Source organism: Leopardus geoffroyi, chromosome B4, assembly GCF_018350155.1.
Source record: "Leopardus geoffroyi isolate Oge1 chromosome B4, O.geoffroyi_Oge1_pat1.0, whole genome shotgun sequence".
NCBI classification, from domain to species: domain Eukaryota; kingdom Metazoa; phylum Chordata; class Mammalia; order Carnivora; family Felidae; genus Leopardus; species Leopardus geoffroyi.
In genome coordinates, this window is record NC_059341.1 from 93604023 (window position 1) to 93619212 (window position 15190).

The window sequence follows — 15190 nt, forward strand, 5'->3', positions numbered from 1 at the left end:
TGGAGTCCCAATAGTTTATTTTTGCTTTTATTTCCCTTGCCTCAGGAGACCGATCTAGGAAGAAATTGCTATAGTCAATGTTAAAGAGAATGCTGCCTGTGTTCTCCTCTAGGATTTTAATGGTTTCCTCTCTCACATTTAAGTCTTTAACCCATTTTGCACTTATTTTTGTGTATGGTGTAAGCAAGTGGTCCAGTTTCATTCTTTTGCACGTTGCTGTCCAGTTTTCCAAACACCATTTGCTGAGGAGACTTTTGTTTCCACTGGATATTCTTTCCTGCTTTGTCAAAGATTAATTGACCATATAGTTGTGGGTTCTGTTCTGTTGATATATATGTTTATTTTTTGCCAGTACCATTGTGTCTTGATCACTACAGCTTTGTAATATAACTTGAAGTCCAGAATTGTGATGCCTCTAGCTTTGCTTTTCTTTTTCAAGATGGCTTTGGCTATTTGGGGTCTTTTGTGGTTCCATACAAATTTTAGAGGACTGTCTGCTCTAGCTCTGTGAAAAATACTGGTGGATTTTGATAGGGACTGCATTAAATGTGTAGATTGCTTTGGGTACTATAGGCGTTTTAACAACTTTTGTTCTTTTAATCCATGAGCATAGGATATTTTTCTAGTACTTTGTGTCCTCTTCAGTTTCTTTCATTAGCCTTGTATGGTTTTCAGAGTACAGATCTTTTACCTCTTTGGTTAGGTTTATTCCTAGGTATTTTATGGCTTTGGGTGCACTTGTAAATGGGATTGATTCCTTGGTTTCTCTTTCTGCTGCCTTATTATTGGTGTGTAGAAAAGTATTACCTTGATACCAAGACCAGACAAACATGCCACTAAAAAAGAAAACTAGAGGACAATATCGCTGATGAACACGGCTGCAAAAATTCTCAGTAAAACACTAGCAAATCAAATCCACCAGTACATTAAAAGAATCATTCACCACAATCAAGGGGGATTTATTCCTGGGTGGTTCAATATTTACATAAATCAATCGACATGATACATTAATAAAAGAAAGGATATGAGCCGTATGATCCTTTCAATAGACGCAGAAAAAGCATTTGACAAAATACAACATCCATTTATTATAAAAACCCTCAGCAAAGTAAACCCTTGTTTTTTAAAAAGTTACTGAAACTAGGCTTGCTGTTTCTTGCAACTGTAGGTCTGATGTGGGTGTATTCTCCTGAAGGTTGTTGTGAGACCCCATTGCTAACACAGTGAGAATTCTGATATTTCCATTTGGGTTTCCTCAAAAGTAGACTCTGAGACAAGGATTAGGGTGCAAGTAGTTCTTTTCAGAATTGAAAGAAACATCAGTAAGTTTAGGGAAGTGAGACAGAGAACGGAAGGCTGCCAATAAAAGGCACATTATCAAGCCAGCTACAACTGTGGGAAACTTTACAAAACAAAAGAAAACATGTGCCTCAAGGGTAATGAAGCTAGGGTGTTTATACATCAATTCCTATTGTTCATTAGTTGATGCTCCCAGGGAGCATTAATTCCCCGGCATATCTGTCTACCATATGGAGGCAAATTCAGCTTTAGTAGTCAGAACAAGCCCTCAGGAATAGACATGCAGGAACTGGTGGCTGGAAGTCCAGCTTGCATGCAAGCATGCAAGGCGTAGGAGATATGGATGGGGCACCAATGGCATTTGCTATAAATAATGAGCTGCTCTTCCAAGCATAAAGGTATTGAGTTAATGGTTAAATTCCCTGCATTGGTCTCTGTAAGGAATATTTTAGAAGTACTTGAGAGACCAATTGTCTCCTTGCTAACACCAAGTCTAGGTCAAGCGAAATTTTTCCTTCTCTGATAAAAGCTCATAAATGTGCCTCAGCTAAAAGTCATTGGCTATTCCCTTCCTTTACTTACGCTGATGATAAAATGGAAAAGGCATGTATTCAACACGACCTTTGGTTATCAGCTTGACTTACCTTGATAAAGGTAGGAAAGAAGATTGAGATTTGAGTGACAGGTGAAGAGACAATTTCATCCTTCATCTATATCCACTCTCATGTTCCCTACATACCCTTCCCATCCTGGTTTCAAGAAGGATGACCCTACTCTGTTTCTAAAGCTTACTCATTTCTGTCTCTCCACCTCTCCCCAATACATTCAGAAAACGTGATTGCCCTGTCTTATAATTGTTAGTACATACTAAAAATGAAAACATTAGGACATGCTCTACTTGTGTTTTGTTGGATTTACATATTTTTTTGGATGTGGCATGACATATATGGTTGATAAAAACAGCACTGGACTAGAAATTTTCTGAATTCTAGTACCAAATTTACTAACACAGGATTTGAATGATAATATGCAATTCACGAACCTTCCCTAAGGCTCAATTTTATGATGAGGAAAATTCAGGTTTTTAACTCAAAGGACCCTTCCAATTCTGAAAGACTAGTTCTTCCATCGACTTGGAGCCTGACTGCCTCTGTCAATATGAAGTCTATTTTACTGTTTGTGTTAGAGTTTTTTCCTCCTAAAAGGCTCTCTCTAGAATTAGGCTCACTAGAGAGTAAAGCAAGAAGTTAATCTCATGGTTCCATTAAGAGGAAACTAAGGGAATCTTTTCTTCAAGTTCAAATCCTACTGCCTGTCATTCCACTAAAGTTTAATTTTTCACATTGCAAAGGCCTAGCCAATTTTACTAAGTACCACATTGGAGAATTAGGCTTACTCTTTAACAAACAAATACCTTAACAGCTGACACTATAGCAGAACACAGTTGGGCGAGGACAGTGATGACAGGTAGGGGAGTAGAGGAGTATGAACACCAGGAGAAAGAAATAAATAATGAAGCTAATAGGGAAGACAGAAGATGTGGGAAGACAAACTGCTTAATTTACTGTTGTTGTTGTTGTTGTTGTTGACATCTCTTTTATACAATGCCAAGCATAGCTCCAAGCCCTGTTTGAGTGAGTGATTTTGATGGAATAATGACATGGCACTTTAGATAATGGTGTTTATGAAGGCCAGAATTTATTTGGAAAGAACTACGAAGTTGAAGAAAAATAATGTTTTAGGCTTATTTATCTTGAGAGAGAGAAAGAGACAGAGACAGAGAGAGACAGAGACAGAGATGGGGAGCAGGAGACAGAAAGAATTCCAAGCAGGCTCCATGCTGTCAGTGCAGAGCCCGACACAGGGCTTGATCCCACGAACCATGGAAGCATGACCTGAACCAAAACATCCATATTTTGGATATCTACCACCAAAAATTTAATGGTAAACAAATGAAATTATTTAAAAAATATAGCTTTCAGCAAAATTTCTATATGTTTATTAGTTTTAAAGTTATTAACAAGTTGTCTCATTTCCTTATGTAACTCCTCTCCTTTGCTTCTATAACTCTGGTCATTTTATGTCTAAACCAGCTATACGTGCTTCAAAGGAGAATAGCTTGCTATTTAGAGCCTCCTAGCTATCATCACACAATCAGACTGCCACTCAGCACATTGTCAACCAGACAGAAAAGAAATGCCATCTTATCTCTGCAATTTGTCACCCAAATAGCTCTCTGAAACTCCCTTTGCTGCAGAGTGAGGGTGGAAGCTAATCCACCCAACAAGCCAGACATCATTTTCCTAAAAAGGTCAACTTGACGTGCTCCTAACAGAGGCCACAAGCATGTATGCAGCAAGCTACCAACAGTTATCTTAATATCCTTCCAGTACTGTCGCATTTGCACGTGATATAAGAAATTAGCTCAAGCATTGGTGGTAAATCTGTGGGCTGACAGATTCTCCTATCTGCATTGAAAGAAACCACGAAACGTCTCTTGCATCCAAGTTCTATTTGTGCAGTTGGTATGAATTTTTAGTTGGCCTTCTGTTCCCCAACCATAGCCTGAAATCGTAGAAACATTTGCTTCAGCAGGACGGCTAACTCTTCAATGAGCACACTATTGAGGTTTCTGATAATAAACATGACATTTGTTTGTCTCTACAGTATTACCCATCTGGATTCTTTACACTAATGCAGAAGGCAGGTGGAAAGAAAGGAAAGGCCCCCCAGGAGAAAAAGCCCCCCCTTTCCAATCTACCTGGGCAGGGATGGATTTACCAGGAGGCTGAAGCTTCAGCGACCCCTTACTTTTTGGAGCTTCTTATAAATATTCAGTTACATATGGTTATGTTTGTGATCTATATTTTTAATTTTTTCCAATAGAAATGATAAAAACTTGACGACCCACAAACTTGGTTTCGTGTCTTTTACACTCAGCACTCTGAATGGCCTTTGTCACTACCTGATTCCTGATTTCTAATTTCTGCATTGCTGTGTAGAAACAAGAACCCATAGAGAGAAGCTGAATTGTACAATTATCTGGTGCACTTTATTAACAGTGGGAATTAATGTGGATAATTAACAATCTAGGTAATGTTTAATATTTAACAAAAAGTTCTTTGTGTGTGTATGTATTTATATATATATATAGATAGATAGATAGATAGATAGATAGATAGATAGATAGATATTTCCACTTGACTTTGTCTATATAGAGGAAGCTTTCAAAGAGTAGTACCTGTGAAATTTTTAGATTATTTTATTCTATGTTATGTCCATGAAAACTTGAGAACTCAAGTTATAGAGTTTGGCAATATTTTAAAGAGATATTCATCTCCTAAGCCATTGCAAATGGGATGGGCAGTAATGATAAATTTATCACAAAACAGAGATAGTATATTAAGAAGCATTTCAAAATTACAAAATTCTAATCTATCTCTCTCACAGATTGACTGTCAAATATATCCCAACGGGGAAACTATTAGTAAAAAAAAAAAAAAAAAAAAAAGACATAATATGCTGATTTGGGATATATTTTATATTGAGCAAGACTATTTAAAATTCTTCACATAGCATGTTCAGGCTGCATTTTAATTAAATGTCATGCAGAAGTGTTCAGCTTTTGAACCATGTGATATTCCCAGGACAATGGTAAATTTCCAGGGAAAAATTGAGCTGCTCAAAAGTCATTTCTGAAATTGTCCTTTGTTCCTTATTATTTCAATGTAGTGACCTTGCTACTAAAAAAATATCCATTTAAAATATTTCTCCAATAAATGACCACCTTGCTTGATATCAAATGTCTTTACAGCATAACTAATATTTGCATCACGTTATTTAAAATGATTGTTAAGTACTTTATCTCATTTAAACATCACATCAAACCTATCTGTTTCATTGCCCTTGGTTTTCAGATAAGAACACTGAGACTCAGTGGTTAACTATTTCTGAGTCTCAAGTCAGCATATCACAGGGCCAGAATTTTAACCCCCTTTCTAAAATTTTCTATTAAATCCTCAGCTACCCTTTAGTTGTATTATGATCATTTAGCATGAACCAAATTTTTAAAGTTTGCTGCCATAAGCACTGTTGACGGTTCTAGAATACTTGTGTTACTTTCTTTTCATCACCTCAAAAAGCAAGGCTCAAAACAACTTTGATTTCCAACATTGATAGAGAGATACCAAATGAAAAGAATCAAAAAGTATAAAACCAAGATAAATAGTATACGGCTATTAAAAATCATGTTTTCAGAGGGAAGAAGAGAGTGAAGAGTTACTGATTAGTTGACAGAGTTTGGGTTCTACAAGATGAAGAGTTCTGGAGACGGATGCTGGAGATGATCGCACAACAGTGTGAATGTACTTAGTGCCGCTGACCTGTACACTTAAAAATGGCTAAGATGGTGAATTTTAAAAGTAATTTTTAAAAGATGAACGGATGCTCATCCTCGGAAAATTTTGAACTCTAGGAGAAATAGGACTAACTGCTAAGAGTCCTGATCCATAAAGGTAGTTATTTATGTTTGGCTTGCATAATTACAATGGAACCAATCTTTAAATGATTAGTGACATGGAAAAATGCTCATGATGCTATACTAAAGTGAGGGGAAAAAGCAAAATACAAATCTATGTAGAATAATAGCACAGTTTTTAAGAATCCGTACAGATATTCAATAGAGATAGAAAAAAAAAAAAAGTACCAAAATGATGGTGATTACTTCTGGATCAAGGGTCAGCAAATTTTTTTCTGTAAAGAGCTAGACAGTAAATATTTTAGGCTTTGTGGGCCACATAAGGCCTCTGTTTCATGTTCCTCTATGTGAGATGGTGGTGGTTATTTACGACTCTTTAAATATGTAAAAATCATTCTTAGGTTAAGGGCAAATAGAAACAGGCCTTGATCAGGACTCAACTCTCTGGGGATTCCTCTTAAATGATGGAGTTATGCGTAATTTTTATTTACTTCTATGCTTTTCTACATTTTCAAAATATTACACTATGGGCATGTGGTAGGTTTCTATAATTGAAAAATAAAGCAGCATTATCTTATGATCTTAAAGATCTCCTCATATTCTGTATGCAGTGTTTTTCTTCTTTCTCCTGAGAAGCTCATAAAAATAGTAAGGTGTGGCTATCATCTGTTATTCTTAAGGAAATTATCCAAGGGGAGCTTGAGTGGCTCAGTGGGTAGGGCGTCCGACTTTGGCCCAGGTCACAATCTCACGGCTGTGAGTTCGAGCCCCACATTTGGCTGTGCTGACAGCTCAAAGCCTGGAACCTGCTTTGGATTCTGTGTCTCTCTCTCTCTCTGCTCCTCCCCTGCTCATGCTCTGTCTCTCTCAAAAATAAATAAACATAAAAAAAAAATTATCCAAGGCCTGAGTGCCTCTTCTGAGAAGATGGGCCATACTGAGGGAGGAGAAAATGACAAATTCAGACAAATTCTAGTGCAAAGTCTTTTTGGAGACTGTGTTACTTTGCCTCTTGTGATTCTACTAGGAAAAGGGGGAGAGAGTGGCTAGATGTCACTTTTGAACCAGGATGGAAGCAGGAGGCATAACATCTGGCTTTAGCTTAGCATTGCTTTTATAGTAAATAAATGGTCAAGGAAATAAGCCAGAAAAACAAACAAGCAAACCCTTTGGTTGCTGTCTCTTGGTGTCATGGAACTCCCCTTTCATTGTGATTAGAATATGGAAAGTCAGTTTTACTTCAGATGGTGGGGGGCCTTCTCATTTGGGCAGTATCTTGCCAGTTAAATTTCATGCTCTCTCCGTCCTCACTTCTTTGAGGACTTCTGTACTAGACTATGGACAACTCAGGCCTAGTTTGTTTCCTTGTCTTCCTGAATCTCTCCCATAAAATTCTGATACTCCCCCAAAACTTTGTTTCTCTATTATTTTCTATTCTCAATCTTTACGTTCTACTTTTCCTAAGTATCCCAATACAAGTGATCAGAAATTCTTATATCCTGGAACCTAAACTATTGTGCTTGCTAATCAATTTTTCAAAGGGATGTCCCTGACGACTCAGGTTCCACGGAAAGAACATTAGACAGGAGTGAAATACTGCATCTTAGGCCCCCTGAGATCATGGAAGCACCCATCATGGCTTTGTGGTGACACTAACCACATGGTGTCCGGACCTTCCCATGTTTCCTCTGCAGCAGCACAAGGTTTACTTACAGCAAAGAGTAAGTGAGGAGCCATCTGACTTGGAAGGTAACTCAGCATTTTACTTACAGGGTCACAGATTTTTTTTTTTTTTTTTTGGTAATATTAATCACAAACAATAGAGAAGGTACTTACTTGGCAGAACAGCTTGTGGGGTCATGGCTTGTTAATGATTTCTCATTTTTGAAGGGAGACAGGGACAACTGCTTGACATAGGCCCTGTGTCACCATCTCTACTATGGGCTAAATGTTTGTCCCCCTCTCCCCCAAATTGATATGTTGAAATCCTAGCCTCCAACATAATGATATTAGGAAGTAGGGACGTTTGGAAGATATTTAAGTCATGAGGATGGAGCCCTCATTAATGAGTTTGGTGCCTTATGAAAGAAGCTCCAGAGAGATCTCTCACCCTTTTTCACCACATGAGATATTTGTGGCCTATTTCCACACAATGAGAGGGTACCAGCTATGAGCCAGATCACCAGAACTTGACCATGCTGGCACCTGATCTTAGACTTCAGCCTCCAGCACTGTGAGAAATAAATGTCGGTTTATAAGCCAACCAGTCTATGGCTTTTGGTTAGAGCAGCCCAAATGGACTAAGACAATGCCCTTGTGTGCTTTGGTTGTGCAGGATCTGGATTTTTGGAAATGCAACTGTGATCAGAGATTCTGAAGAAGACTGCATTAACACAGACCAAATTAAAGCCGCTGCCAACCAAAGATGTTCTCATATGTCTTCCTCCTTGACCATTCCTTGCCATTCTTTTAAAATCAACTCCTAATGCTTTCAAAACAGCCTGTTCCTGGACCATTCTAAGAGAACATTCCCGCTGTCGTTGTACTTAAGAAAAGAGGGAGGTGGTATTGGAGGCTAACTTCAGCAGATGAATCAGATGTGGGCTCCAGCAGGCATGGGGGCAGGAAGGCTCCAAAGCGCACTGCCAACAGACTGAGTGTAGTCGGATGGACTGTGCTCAGGGTTTTACAGGCTCACTCACAATTTGGAAGTCACTATCTCAAGCGCAGCTCTGCTGTTGTCTCATTAAGAAGCAACCTCTTCCTCTGTATTTCTTTTTTTTAACTGTGCTTTAAAGCTTGAAAGGGAAATAAGTTTTGTCACAGATACACCTACAGAATACCCAGTGCTTTATTGCCTCTATTTTCACTTAATCTTTGCTGCTGTGCTGGCCTAGTGGGACTGTGTTCTCTGGCCATGTTCCAGAGGACTCCAAGACTGACCCCATCTACCTGCAGTCATTTCCTTGGTGGTTTATTTCCCTCTGTTTTCCCCTGGTGGCAGCAGCTCTATTAATTGAAGCCACCTGTTTGGTGGCACATCCCCTATTCCCCAAGAGGAGCTGCAACTGTCTGTGTTGCTCCATTGTTAGCTTACCACTGTCTGCGTATGAATTCGATTGCACAAGAGGAGCACAGGGTCAGCCTGAATCCAAATTGATTCTGCTGAGGGTTTGCAAAACTTGCCATTGGAACAAGCGCATAGATATTGCTCTGTAATCACTAGCAGGTCTTGATTTAAACAAATTGAAGTGTGGAAAAGCATAATTTAGAAAACTGAGAAATCTGACAATTCTTAGAAGCATAACCTCTGAGATAAAAGGAACGGAAGCCACTTAATTCGACCCTTTATTTAATGATCCCTTCTTACAAAATCTCTTATAAGTGGCTCTCAATATTTGGAGCATCCAGGGATAAGAAGCATATTCTCTCAAGAAGTAGCTCGTGCCATTTTGAGAGACAGAATGAAATTTCTCCCATATATTAAACCAAAATCAATTCCCCTATTTATTCAGCCCATTTACTTGAATACTCACACTTGCTACTACAGATGGTCCCTGACTTATGATGGTTCCACTTACGATTTTTCAATTTTACGATGGTGCAAAAGCAATACACATTCAATAGAAACCGTACTTTGAATTTTTGAATTTTGAATTTTCTCAGGCTAGCAATATGTGTTATAATATTCTCTCATGATGCTGGGCAGTGGCAGCAATGTGGCTCCCAGTCAGCCATGTGATCGTGATGGTAAACAACCAACATTCTGTCCCCATACAACCATTCTGTTCTTCACTGTCCGTATTCAATACATTGATATATTCAACACTTCATTATATAATAGGCTTTATGTTAGATTATTTTGCCCAAATGTAGGCTAATGTAAGTATGCCGAGTATGTGTGAGGGAGGCTAGGCTAAACTGTGACATTTGGTAGGTTAGGTGTATTTTTCTTTGGTAGGTTAAGTGAATTAAATGCATTTTTGACTTACAATACGTTGAACTTACAGTGGGTTTATTGGGAAGTAACCTCATCATAAGTTAGGGAAGATCTGTATAGAGGAAAATTAAAATTCTACTCCAAATTTCAAATATTTGAAGACAACTAGAATACTCTGCAAATATTTTTTTTTTCTCCAGGAAAAATATTATCAGTGTTTTCAACCTTTCTTTATAATATCATGATTTGCAGATCTTTCTTTTATCATATTGGGATATTTTTCTTCACTGACAAAATTGCCTCTCCTAAGGTGTGGGTCCCAGAACTAGACTGGTGATCTGAATGTTAGGTGTAGAAGGGAGCATATCACATTCCTTAACCAGAAACTATAAGACAGATAGAAAATAATTTTTTAAATGTCAGTAATAAGTTCTTCTTATCAACAATTACTTGAAATATAAGTTAGTTAAACTTCCCAATCAAAAGACATAAAGTGTGGGGTGCCTGGGTGGCTCAGTTGATTAAAAATTCAATTCTTGGTTTCAGTTCAGGTCATGATCTCATAGTTTGTGAGATCGAGCACCACATTGGGCTCTGTGCTGAGAGCACAGCACAATGTGTTTGGGATGCTCAAAAACAAATAAATGTTATATGTATATTTAAAAATTTATATATATATATATATATATATATATATATATATATATATATATGACAGAGTGGCTGAATGGTTTTTAAGAAAGCAAAATTATAGGTTATCCACAAGAGGCTCACTTTAGATTTAAAGACGCACATAGGCTGATAGTAAAGAGTAGAAAAAGATATCCCATGCAAATACTAATCAGAAGAGAGAGGAGATTGTTAGACAAAATATATTTTAAATTAAAAACTTCCACAAAAGACAAATATATAACAAAAAAAGGGTCAAATCACCAGGAATATGTAACAAATATATATACACCCAACATAAGATCAAATATATATATATGATAAATATATATATGATAAATATATATATATATATATGATAAATATATAACAGGAGATTTCAATACTCCACTTTCAATAATGGATAGAAATCCAGACAGAAGGCCAATAAGGAAACAGAGTACATGAACAATGTAGACCAAATGGACCTAATAAACATATACAGAATGCTTCACTCAAAAGCAGCAAGATACATGTTCCAAGCATATGCAACATATTCCAGGATGGCTCACATGTCAGTTCACCAAACCAGTCTAAAAAAACTTAAAAAGGTTGAAATTATACAAAGTATCTTTTCCAACCACAGTGGAATAAAATGGAATAACAGTAGGAACACTGGAAAAAAATCATAAATATGTGAAAATTAAACAACCTACTCTTGAACAATCAACGGGTCATAGAAGAAGTCAAAAAGGAACTTGGAAAATATCTTGAGATAAATGAAAAAGAAAACACAACATACCAAAACTTTCGGGATGCATCAAAAGAAGTACTACAAGGAAATTTTATAGTGATACTTAAATTAACAAAAAGGCTTTCAAATAGGACCTAACTCTACAGTTCAAGGAAATAGAAAAAGAAGAACAAAATAAGCCTAAAGTTAGCAGAAGGAATAATAAAGATTAATGCAGAAATAAATGAAATAGAAAATAGAAAACAATAAAACTAAGAGTTGGCTTTTTGAAAAGATCAACAAAATTTACAAGCCTTTAGCTAAACTAACTACAAATAAAAGAGAGAAGACAAACAAATCAAACATGAAAGAGGAAACATTACAACTGATGACACCAAAATAAAAAAAGGATTATAAGAGACTACTATGAATAATTATATGCCAAAAAAAATGGATAATTGAGAAGAAATGGATAAATACCTAGATGTATAACCTATCAAGACTGCATCATAAATAAAAAATCTGAACATACCTACAACTAGTAAAGAGATTAAATCAGTAATCAAAAACCTTCCAAAAAAGAAAAACCCCAGGACCAGATGGCTTCAGTGGCGAACTGTACCAAACATTTGCAGAATTAATATCAATCCTTTTTTTTTTTTTTAATTTTTTTTAACGTTTATTTATTTTTGAGACAGGGAGAAACAGCATGAACGGGGGAGGGTCAGAAAGAGAGGGAGACACAGAATCAGAAACAGGCTCCAGGCTCTGAGCTGTCAGCACAGAGCCTGATGCGGGGCTCGAACTCATGGACCGCGAGATCATGACCTGAGCCGAAGTCGGATGCTTAACCGACTGAGCCACCCAGGCACCCCTATCAATCCTTCTTAAAGTCTTCCAAAAAATTGAAGAGGGGGGGATGTTTCCAACTTAATTTTATAAGGCCAGCATTACTCTGATACCAAAGCCAGAAGACACTATAAACTACAGACCAACGTCCCTAATGAATATAGATGCAAAAGTCTTTAGCAAAATACAAGCGAATCAAATTCAACAGCACTTAAGAAGGATCATATACCAGGACCAAGTGGGGTTTGTTCCTGGGATGCAAGTATGGTTCAACATACAAAAACTAATCAATGTGATACACCACATTAACAGAACAAAGGTTAAAAAACACAACATAACTCAAAAGATGCAAAAATCATTTGACATATTCAACACCTCTTCATGAAAAAAATATTAAAAAAAAAAACTGTAAATAGCATGAAATTACCTCAGCATAAAAGTACCATGTATAAAACAGCCCATCGCTAACATCATACCCACAAGTAAAAAATTAAAAGCTTTTTTCCAAGATTAGGTTAAAGGCAAGGATGCCCACTTCTGCCATTTCTATTCAACACAGTATTGAAAGGCCTAGGCAATGGGGCGCCTGGGTGGCGCAGTCGGTTAAGCGTCCGACTTCAGCCAGGTCACAATCTCGCGGTCCGGGAGTTCGAGCCCCGCGTCGGGCTCTGGGCTGATGGCTCAGAGCCTGGAGCCTGTTTCCGATTCTGTGTCTCCCTCTCTCTCTGCCCCTCCCCCGTTCATGCTCTGTCTCTCTCTGTCCCAAAAATAAAATAAACGTTGAAAAAAAAAAAATTTAAATAAAAAAAAAAAAAAAAGAAAGGCCTAGGCAAAATAATTAGGCTAGAAAAAGAAAAACACATTTAAATTAGAAAGAAAGTAAAATTATCTCTGCATAAGACAGGACCTTATATGTAGAAAACTCTAAAAGCTGCACCAAAAAAAAAAAAAAAAAAAAAAAAAAAAAACCTATTAGAACTAATAAATTCAGCAAAGTTGCAGGATAAAAAAAATTAACATACAAAAATCCATTGCATTTTGATATACTAATAATAAGCAATCCAGAAAAGAAATTAAGAAAATAATCCCATTTACAAGAGTATCAAAAATAAATAAATAAAATACATAGGAACAAATTTAACCAAAGAAATTAAAGACTTGTACACTGAAAACTATAAAATACTGCTAAAAAAAATTAAGAGACACAAATTAATGGCAAAACATCATGTGTTCATGAATTGGAAGACTTATTGGTAAAATGGCCATGCTACTCAAAGCAATCTATAGATTGAATGCAATCTCTATTTAAATCCCAGTGGCATATTTTACAGATATAGAAAAAACACTCCTGAAATTGATATGGGACCACAAATGAACCTAAATAGTCAAAACAATCTTGAAAAGGAACAGACATAGCATCACACTTTCTGATTTCAAAAATTATAAAGCTATGGTAGTCAAAACAGTGTGGTCTTGGCATAAAGACAGACATATAGAACAATAAAACAGAAGAGAGAACCCCAAATTAACCCATGCGGATGATCAACTGATCCTCAACAAGAATGTCCAAGAATACACAATGGAGAATGATAGTCTCCTCAACAAATGATGTTGAGAAAATTGGATAGTCACATGCAAGAGAGTGAAACTGGACCACTATCTTACACCATACACAAAAATAAACTCAAAATGAATTAAAGACATAAACATTAGACCTGAAACTGAAACTTCTAGAAGAAAATATAGGGGGAAAGCTTCATGACCTTGGTCTTGGCAACAATTTCTTGGATATGACACGAAAAACAACGAAAGCAAAAATAGATAAGTGGGATTACATCAAACTGAAAATCTTTTGCACAGCAAAATAGTCAATAGAGTGAAAAGGCAATCTATAAAATGGGAGAAAATATTTGCCAACCATGTATCTGATAAGTGGTTAATCTCCAACATCTATAAGGAACTCCTACAACTGAATAGCAAAACAAAAACAAAAACACCAATAACCTGATTAAAAACTAAGCAAAGTACTTGAACTTCTCAAAAAAAAAAAAAAAAAGAATATAAATGGCCAACAAGTATATGAAAAGATGCCCAACATCACTAATCATCAAGGAGATGCAAACCACAATAAAATATCACCACAGCTATTAAGATGGCCACTGCTAGTAATTAAATGTTTGTGTGCTCCCCTCCCCCCACCCCCCCATTCATATGTTGAAGCCTAATCTTTGTTGTGATGCTATTTGAAGTCAGGGGTTCTGGGAAGTAATTAGGTTTGGATGAAGTCATGGAAGTAGAGCCCCCATGATAGGATTGGTGCTCTTAGGAGATGAAGAGCCCAGAGCTCTCTTTCTCTGACCTGTGCGGACACAGTGACCAGACAACTTTCTATGAATCAAGATGTGGACTCTCACCAGACAACAAATCTGCCAGTGTCTTTGTCTTTGACATCTAAGCCTCCAAAACTGTGAGAAATAAATGTTTGTTGTTTGAGCCACCTAGTTTGTGGTATTTTTGTTATAGCAGCCTAAAATTATCAAAACGACAACAACACGCTAGAAAATAACAAGTGTTGGTGAGGATATGGAGGAATTGGAACACTTGTGCACTGTTGGTGGGATGCAAAATGGTGCAGTTGCTAGGGAAAACAACATGGAGGGTCCTTGTAAAATTTAAAACAGAACTACCATAATGATCCAGCAATTCCACTTCTGAGTACAGAACTAAAGGAATTGAAATCAGTATCTTGAAGAGATATTTGCGCTCCCATGTTTATTGCAGCATTATTCACAATAGCCAAGAGGTGGAAACAACCCAACGAACATTTATCTGCTCATTGACAGATAAATGGGTAAAGAAAACATAGTATATATGCATAATGGAATATTAGCCATAAAAAAGAAAGAAATCTTGTCATATGCTACTATATGGAGGAACATTGAAGACATTATACTAAGTGAAATAAGCCAGTCACAGAAGGACAAATATTTCATGATTCCACTTAAATGAGTTATCTAAAACAGTCAAACTCATTGAAGCAGAAAGTAGAATGCTGGTTGCCGGGGGGCTGGTGAGGGGAAACTGGGAGTTGCTGTTAAATGGGCCTAAAGTTTCAGTCACGCAAAATGAAACAGTTCTAGAGATCTACTATTCTCCATCCAATCTATAATTAACAATACTATACACTACATTTAAAAATGTATTAAGAGGGCAGATATAATATTATGTTTTTACCACAATAACA